Source organism: Suricata suricatta, chromosome 7, assembly GCF_006229205.1.
Source record: "Suricata suricatta isolate VVHF042 chromosome 7, meerkat_22Aug2017_6uvM2_HiC, whole genome shotgun sequence".
Classification (NCBI taxonomy): domain Eukaryota; kingdom Metazoa; phylum Chordata; class Mammalia; order Carnivora; family Herpestidae; genus Suricata; species Suricata suricatta.
The window spans coordinates 42,173,060-42,182,046 of record NC_043706.1 but is presented as its reverse complement, the minus strand read 5'-3'; the positions used below and the strand labels follow the sequence as shown (position 1 = coordinate 42,182,046).

Sequence of the window (8,987 nt, the reverse complement as noted above, 5' to 3'; positions counted from 1 at the left end):
GCCCCGGGGGCGCGGCGGCCGCGGGGGGCGGCGGCAGCAGCGGGGGCGGTACCGAGGTGCCCGGGGAGAAGGCCTGGGGCTCGCAGGAGGAGGAGGGCGAAGGCAGCGCGGCGGTGGAGGGGCCCGGCTCCTCCGAGGAGAGGAACAGGGTGGTGGAGGACGGAGAGTCCAAGGTACTGGGCTCTGAATCTGTCAAGGAAGAGAGGAGACAGGGTCACTCGGGGCGGGTGTGGAGTGTCAGCCGGATGCCCAGCTGCGTGCTAGGCACTAAACGAACGGTGCAGGTGGACATTTATTTCCCACCCTCTGATTTGCAGTCTAGTAAGGAAGAGTGGGTGTAGGAGCAGTTCATGTACCAAGAACAAAGCTGGAGGGCCGTGGGGCTGAGCAGAGACATTCAGAGACAAGAGGATCATGGAGCCCAATCGGGCATCCAGGTGGGTCGGGCTCTCCCCTGAGGTGTAGTGAGGTGGCCCCTCTGTGACGACGGTGGGGACCTGGCGGGCCACGCAGACTCGCAGTCTCTGTGGAGGCAGTCTTGCCGGGGACGTGGGTGAACACTGAAAGGAGGGCCCTTCCCCACTATTCTCAGAAGCAGAAGGGCGTTAAACAAATGACCCCCTTCACTGCCCCAGCAAAGACAGGGGGGCAGTTGGGGCCAGGAGCCAGATGCCCTGAGCCCCGATGGTCACTCTGCCAGAAAATGACATGGAACTTTGGGCTAGTCCCATACTCCCCCCGCCCCCCACTCCCTGATCTTCTTCCGGACTTGGTTTCATGTCCCAATCTGTACTAGAAGGTTGGGCGCAGTGACCCCCTGGGACGCTTCCAAAACTGATCAGCCTCCTTTCAAAAATCTTCTACTTGAAGCCTTGATCTGGGTTCACAGAGCAGGCCGCACTCAAAGAGCTGGAGCACTTTACAAACCTACCTTTGTTAGCTCACTCCTAATCCCTTGAGCCTCCAGGTAGAAAGTGGGAGGCAGCCCTTTGTGACTGGGTATGGTAACAGGGTTTACCAAGTTCACATCAAAGGATCCACATCAATGCACAGGACCTTCAGTCAGCTGTCTCAGCCACCCTGTTTGCTGCCTTGGGGTAGAGAGTGCTCACCTCTCTGAGGTCTGGCTCCCAGTCCCAGGTAGTATGTCTGCTCTTGGCTTTCTGCATTGTCTGTTTAGGGAGTCCCCCTTTGTGCCCTGCCCTTCAGGGGCTGCAGGAGTTTCAGAGGCAGGACTTACCTTGCTATGTTGGGAAGGGTGCCATGATGAAAGAGACAGTGAGTAAACCTATCCCCTTTGAATGTCCTTTGACCTGCGGCTGGCTGGGACCCAGGGAGCCTGGATCACCTGGTGAGACCTGGTTCCCTCGTGCATCCTGACTCAGGCACCCAACGGTGTTCTCTCCGAGGGGTCCAGTTTGTGCGGCTGGGAATTAGGTCTGATACGACTAGAGGTGTTTATTCCTCGGGGGAACAGAATTTTCGGAGAAGCCACTATTATGCCTAAAGGTCTCTGGTGGAAACTTCATGGGTACTTTCTGCTATTGGTTTTCACAGAACTGCCTCACGTCCTCCAAAACTTAATTTCCTTGGGCTTCTATGATGATCTTCGTTGGTAAACCAAGAATCATAGACACGTCTAAGCACAGAACTCCCGTGAGTTGAAAACGATAAGAAAATCTCTATAAACCTATCTCGTTTTACCAGAAGATGTTCATGAGCTCCACATGTCCAACTCTCATAGCAGACAGGGGGCCTTTAGAGTAAATCAAAGAGAGGTCTAACGTGTGAAATGAAATGGAGGCCAGCACACAGAATGTTCTACGAAGTGTTGCCTAAACTTTAGGACAGGCTGTGATTCAGCAGGTCAGGGGTGGGGCCTGAGGCTGCATTTCTAGCCAGCTTCCGGATGAGGTAGATGCCGCTGGCCTGGGAACCACGCCTTGCACAGCAAAGGTGTGGACCAAATATACGGCTTCGCAGTAAAACACACGGTTCATGACCATAGCAACGGAGTAACCAGGGATAAAAGAGCAACCCGGAAGCCTGATGAGATCCTGAAGATAGCAACAGTAATGATGCTAACGACTGACCTCTCTTTGCTGGCGGGCAGGAGACTAGGAGCAGTGGCCTCTGCCAAGGTTAGTTTGAGGGTCCCCAGCCCAGCCTTGAACCTAAGAGCACTCACTGATTTCTGGAGGCACGAAGACTTCTTAAAGAGGAAACTCTTTCACTGCTGTTTCAGCTAAGACTTCAAAAACACATCAAGTTGTCAGGACGCAATCTGCCCTGACTGGCAAATAGAATTGAAAACAGAAGCATCTCTTTAACAAGTACATTACCTTCCTGAACTTTCTCTGGGCTGTCAGAAAACTTGGTTGCAGCCCCAGCTCAGCTAAAATCTGCACTCAGTGATTTATAGTTCTCTTCCAGTCCTGCAACTGATAATTTTATCCCTTATTTGGAGATGCGCCTTTGAATCAATGACATCATTTTTATACAGCTTCATTGAGGGCTATAAACTAACGTGAGGGTCCTGTGGTTACAAACACAGCTCTTGGTGGAGGTTTGGGGGCTCCCAGGTGCAGAGGTTGATCCGATTGCTTAATTCCCCTCTTCACCCCCTCACAAGGTCTCTGACCCTTATTGGTCTGTTTTACTGGTCTCCTGAGCTTTATGACCACCTGTTATTTTATGTTTTTTGGGATTTCTTTTGGTTTTTTTTTTTTTGTCTACTAACATGTCAGTCAGGTAAAAACAGAGACAATGCTTTATTTCATTCTCTGCTGCATCACCAGGGCCTAAACAACCTAATAGATGCTCAATAAATACTTGCTGAACGAATGCCATATAATCGTCATCAGTCCAGAAACATGGCCCAAAGGCAATAAACTGAACTGGCTGGTTGCTTTTTAATCATTCAGTGCTTCCGTTATTTATCTAGTCACGTACTCTTTGAGACATACTTAGACTACAAAAATCATCCCTTGTTTCTCTGATATTCAGGCGTCACTGAGTGTCCCATATTTTATCTGGCCACCCCATGGGAGGTCAGCATTTCCAGCTTGTTTCATAGATGAGGAAACTAAGCAAAGAGAAGCGGAACAGCCTGGGTGTTTCCTTGGAATGTCAGAGCTGGAAGGAACGTTTGCTCTCGTTTGGACTAACTTTAGAAGGTGTGGAGGCGGAGGCCTGTGCGAGGAAGGGACCTGCTGGGTTGTGACACAGCAAGGAACGAACAGGGGACACACAGGGACACAGTCTCCTCTCTCCAAGTTCGGTCTTCCCAGGATTCAGTCATGGAGCACGTCCGGACCCCGGGTCGGCCACGTGCCAGGTGCCACAGAGGCCCCGGAGACACGGATGACCCAGGCACAGTCCCTACCCTGAAGGAGCGGCCATGCCTGTGGGCTCTCAGAGGGCCCCTCAGCGGACACCCAAACCCGTCTGGTGAATCAGACTGGGACAGCAACCCAAAAAAGCTGCACAGCAAACATCTGCTAGTATTTAGTTAGCGCTGGTTTGCCCAGAAAGCTTGGAGCCTCACCCTGACAAAGGTGTCCCGGAGGCTGGCGTGTGAGCCAGGGTCCCCCAGTCACGGAGCCCAACCTTTCCACCATGGGGCTCCTTCCTCTCCCCATTGCTACCCCCATCTTCCTCACACTTGCAACCATCCTGGGGAGACTTTACTTCCAGAGGGGGGAAGGATGAGCTGCAACTAAATTTTGGTAATCCTGGTTCTTATTTCCCGTCCCAGAAACATTTTTGCAAAAGTCAGTTTTGAAAAATATATATATAGCATAAGCATTTGAAAAGGTTTCGTTCTCTCTAGAAATGGAAGAATTGCAAATCAAAATGATGAATTAGGGGGGTGCTAGGGTGGCTCAGTCGGTTGAGCATCTGACTTCCGCTCAGGTCATGATCTCGCAGTTCATGGGTTCGAGCCCACAACGGGCATCACGCTGACAGTGCGGAGCCTGCTTGAGATTCTCCCTCCCTCTCTCTCTCTGCTGCTCTTTCTCACTCTCTCTCTCAAAAGAAATAAACTTGCAAATAATATTAAAAAATGAATTATGAATTGAAATATATATTGAAAAAGATACATATATATTAAAATATATATTGAAAACATACATAACTAATAAACCCTTGAGAAGTGTCCATTCTCTCTAGACATGAAAGAATTGCAAATCAAAATAATAATGAACGATAAATTGAAATAATTAGGAATTCGAAATAACACGTTGCTATTTTTCCTTGTAAACTTTTCAAAGATCGCAGGAGAGAGGCATTCGAACACACTGTTTGTAGTAGAGTAGATCAGTACATCCTCTCCGGAAAGCGGTTTAGAAACATGTGCTCTACTGTTCAGGGAGAAAGGAAATTGCCAAATCGTGCTTTGTGGAGGAGTTCAACCGCTTATAGAAAAATGTGTAAGAAAAGGTTGGGGGGAAGGACATGAAGCTGTTAGGTATGTATAGGATTATCCTTTTCTGCATTTCTAAGATGTCTGCAGTGACCAATGCAGGGATATGCCTCCCCTCTCACCGCTCTCTGACCTTTGACAGAAAGCGACTAGTTCCCACCAAGCCTGCAGAGGCACGGTCTTCTGACCGCTTTCTTTTCAATCTTCTTGCTGAGTCAGACTGAATCATTTCTTGGCTGGCAACTAGCCACCTTGAAAGGCTGATCTTTTTTTTTTTTTTTTTTTTAATTTTATTTGTTTTACATCTTTCTGGCTTTCCCAATGCCTGCCACTCACACCCACCAGCCTGGAGCTGTGCTTGCTCCCTTGATGCCTGAAGAAAGGCTGCCTGTGAGAACCTGCGATTCATTTGCAAATATTTGCAATAAACCCTTGGGATCCCCTCCCTATACCCTGCTTCTCTCTCATGGGCTTCCCCTTCTTGATAAAATGACCTTCTATTTGCTCACCCAGACAACCAGGACTAACCTTTGACCCTTCTCTTTCTCTCACCCCACATGTCCCATCTGCCGGCAATGGCTGCAGGGTCTGCCTTCCAACTATATCCAGCATCTGACCACGTGTCACAGTCTCCAGGCAACCAAGGTGCAGCCTTTGGTGCCTGAGCCAGGATCAGAACACAGGTCTCCTGAGTTCCAGGTCAGTCTTTCTCTGCCGCACTCAAAAGCCTATTGGGCTTAAATCACTTAGAACTCTCCCCTGGTTCTACTTCATCTCCCCAGCCCCTCTGGCCACCCACCATCACTTGCCTAGGACATCTTTCGCCAAGTCCTAGCCTCTTTTATCTTGAATATGAGATAATAGCTAAATTCATTCATTAATTCATTCAACAAACATTTATTGAGCACCTACAGTATGCCCCACAGAATGATCTGTGTTGTGCAAAGCCAGGCCTAAACAAACCCTGAACTCACTGTGGGGGCAGAAAAAAAAAATCAAATGATTGCATACATAATTGTGTAATTGCCAAACAATGGTACAACAGACATGCTATAAGCATCTAAATAGGAGGGTTGACCTAATCCAGGAAGATTCCCTGAGGAAATACTGGTTCAGCTGAGCTCTGGAGAACGAATAGTCAAATAAGAAGCGGGGAGGATGTTGAAGTCTGAGCAAGGGCCTGTGGTAGGAGGAAGTATTGCGAATATGTGGGACTCCTAGAGAAAGCCATTGTGACCGAAAGAGATGGCTAGGTGAAGGAAGCCTGAAATGAGATGATACTCAAGGAGTGAGTAGGGGTCAGGAGATGGAGTGTATGATATATACCGCCAGTATTGCCCAACATCCACTTTTCTCTTCTTCCTCCTTTTTGGCTGGTTTATGACCACTTAAAGATTACATTTTCCAGCTTCGCTTCCAACTAGCTGCTGCTAGTAACTAAATTCTGGGCAGAACAATGCCAATAGAGGTATTGTGTGCAATTCTTCCTTCCCCTGCCTGGGATTTGGTTGCAATGGCTGGTGCTCAAGTAGCCCTTTTGGACCATGAGGTGAGAACCATCTGCCGTAAATGATAGAGCAGAGCACTGAGTCCTTGATACCTTTGAGGGATTGGTGTGCCAATCCTACCTAGTTCAATTACAGACTTTTTGTATGAGAAAATAAAATCTTATCCATCCAAACCCCTTTAAACTGGGTTTTTCTCCACTCACAACCACACCAAATCCTGATACACATGGTCTTGGTGAGGAGTGTTGCCGTTATCCTAAGAGCAACGGGAAGCTTTGGGACAGTTTTAAGTATTAAGGGTTTGTGTGTGTGTGTGTGTGTGTGTGTGTGTGTGTATGTGTGTGATGTAATTACTTTTGTATTTTGAAAAGCTCACCTGGCTGCACTGGGTAGGGATGGGCAGGGAGTAGACACAGTGGGAGCAGGCAGACCAGTTAGGAGGTTGTAGCTATGATGAGAAATTACAAATGACAGTGACTTTTGCTAAAGCAGTGGCTCTGGAGATGCAGAGAAGTAGATTCTAGAGACAGGTGGAACATGGACATGTGAGGGCTTCCTATCATCAGGGGTAAAGGAGTCTTCAGAGAAACGGGTGCCCGATCTGGCTACTGCTTCAGTATAAGTTTCCAGAAATTTCTCACTCCAGAAGGGGAACTTTCCCGTTCTTGTTCTCAGGAGTCCAGATGGCCCTTCCCAGCCCACACCCAGCTCCCCAGCATAGCGGGGCTCTGACCACACCTCAGCAGAGGTAGCCCTCGGGAATGCTTTCCCAGGAGCCTAGAGGGAGGGGAAACCAGGTAGCCCTGGGGAAGCAGAAAAGCAGGAGCCCGTGGGAAGAGGATGAAACCTGTCTGCGAAGAACCGACATCTCTCAGCACGGCAGCCAGGCCCTCTCCTTTGATGGTTCAGACTTGGCCGGGCTGCTGCCTCCTCCTTTCAGAACGCTCCACACACAAAGGGGAGGAGGGGTGCGTGTCTGATGAACTCAGCCCAATAATATTCACTTCTTTTATTTTCCAGGAACGTCATGAGACCCACAGGGCAGTCTTCTGGTTTTAAGACCTAGTGAGTCAAGTCTGCAATACTTCTGACTCAGACAGATTTCAAGTTCTCAGCCGGCATCTCCCAGGATCGTGGCTCAGCAGGAGGGCTGGAGGAGGGCTGGGGGCTGCAAGGAGGGCTGGCTGGGGTGCAGATGACAGGATTCCCGATGGGACACTGACCATGCTCAGGAGAAGGGCCAGCGTTTGCAGCGCGCTTCTGATTGCCAAGACACGTGCTAAGTTCTGTCTTCTGAGAGTCATGGGACAGACACTGAGGTGGAGACCGTCTCCACCTCATCTTGCTGTTTGGGAAACTGAGGCTACGACACGTTCAGTGTCCTGCCCCCAGTCAAAGATAGAGCTGGGATGTGAAGCAAGGAGGCCGGTGCCAGCGATTACATGTGAAGGAGGGCAAGCACTTTATGGGGTTTTGCAGGCATGATAGGAGAGCTGAGAAGGAGGATCTCCTACCTCTATGCCAGCCATTTGTTTGCCACCAGGACTGCATATGAAAGTTACCTGGGGGGGGGGGGGTTGGAAACACTATTGATGCCCCCAACCAATTAAATTGGTATATCTGGGGATGTCGCCCAGCAGCCTGTTGTAAAAGCACCCCAGGTGCTACTGTAATGCTAATATACAAATAAGGTTGTTCATATGTTTTCTCATTTAAAAAATTTTTTTAACTGTTTATTTTTGAGAGAAAGAGAGCAAGCTAATGAGGGAAAGACAGAGAGAGCGAGAGGGAGACACAGAATCCCAAGTAGTCTCCAGGCTCTGAGCTGTCAGCACAGAGAGCTCAGAGCCTGATGCGGGGCTCGAACTCAAAAACTGGAAGATCATGGACCTGAGCTGAAGTCAGACACTCAACTGACTGAGCCAGCCAGGGGCCTCATATGTTTTCTCATTTAATCCCAGCAATGACATTCTGCCCATATGCAAATAGAGAAATTGAGACTCACAGAATTTGAATCGACTGGACAAGGCCCAGAGCTGACAGGACCCACATCCTCACCTGTACCTGACTGACTTCTACATTAGTGCTCATTCCTATTGAGTCCATTGAGTCTATTCTCTCTCCCATTTCTCCTATCCTCTATTTTGAAAGTGAACTTTAAAATGTGAATATCTTTTGCAATTTGCATCTTTTTTTTCGTTCAAGTTCAAGTGCTGTTTTAGGTCAGCAGCATGAGTAGTACTAATGGAGGCAGTGTATGGCCACTGAATGAAACGGGCTGGCCCAGCGGTCTCTGAAATCATAGTCTTGCTTTCTTCCAGGCTCTGCTATCGCCGAGGCCCTCCAAGGAGAGGCTGGGCAGCCCTGACGGGGACGTGGGGCTGATTCTCCCAGGAAGAACACTGCCCATCCCCTGTGGTCCCTGAAGATCAGAAGAACCCAGCCCTGGGGAAACCCTTGGTCTGTGTCTCCAGCAGCATTAGTGATTTCCTGAGAGTGAGGTGAGAAAAGTCATTTCACTTTCTGTGTGAATTATTCAGCCTCAAACTTCCTCGTGGCTGAGGGTTGAGCCAGAGAGGAATGCTCATCATCAATCAAGTTAGGAAAGCAAGATGGGTGGCAAGGAAGAAGGGCTGGCACAGAGACTGATTCAGGCAGCCAAACGCTTCTCCTCCTTTAAAGAAGAGAGAGAAGTGAAATCACGTGTCTGTATGTAGTTGTTCACAGTGACGCTGTTCACTTGGACCAAAAGGTCCAAAAATGAATGAGTGTAAAAAAATGTGGGGTGTGTGTGCATATATATATTTATATGTACATACATATAGAGGCATATATTATATTATACATGAATATTATTCAGCCTTAAAAAGGAAGGACGTTTTGACATATGCTAAATGGATGAACCTCAAGGTGTACGTACACTAAATGGAATAAACCAGTCGCAAAAGCCCATACACAAAATATTGTGTGATTCCTCTTGTGTGAGGTTCCTGGGGTGGTCACACTCACGGACACAGAGAGGACAATGTGGCTGGCAGGAGCAGAGGGGGGAC

General features: G+C 48.7%; 1 long non-coding RNA gene across 1 annotated transcript; it reads left to right on the top strand.

Annotated features, from left to right (window-relative positions):
- Positions 1 to 67: 67 nt before the first annotated feature.
- LOC115296740 lies at positions 68 to 8,756 on the top strand. The gene is made up of 6 exons (XR_003911023.1): positions 68 to 173; positions 318 to 437; positions 1,558 to 1,656; positions 5,012 to 5,125; positions 6,955 to 6,999; positions 8,256 to 8,756. It is a non-coding gene; the product is annotated as an uncharacterized LOC115296740 (long non-coding RNA).
- The last annotated feature ends 231 nt before the right edge of the window (positions 8,757 to 8,987 follow it).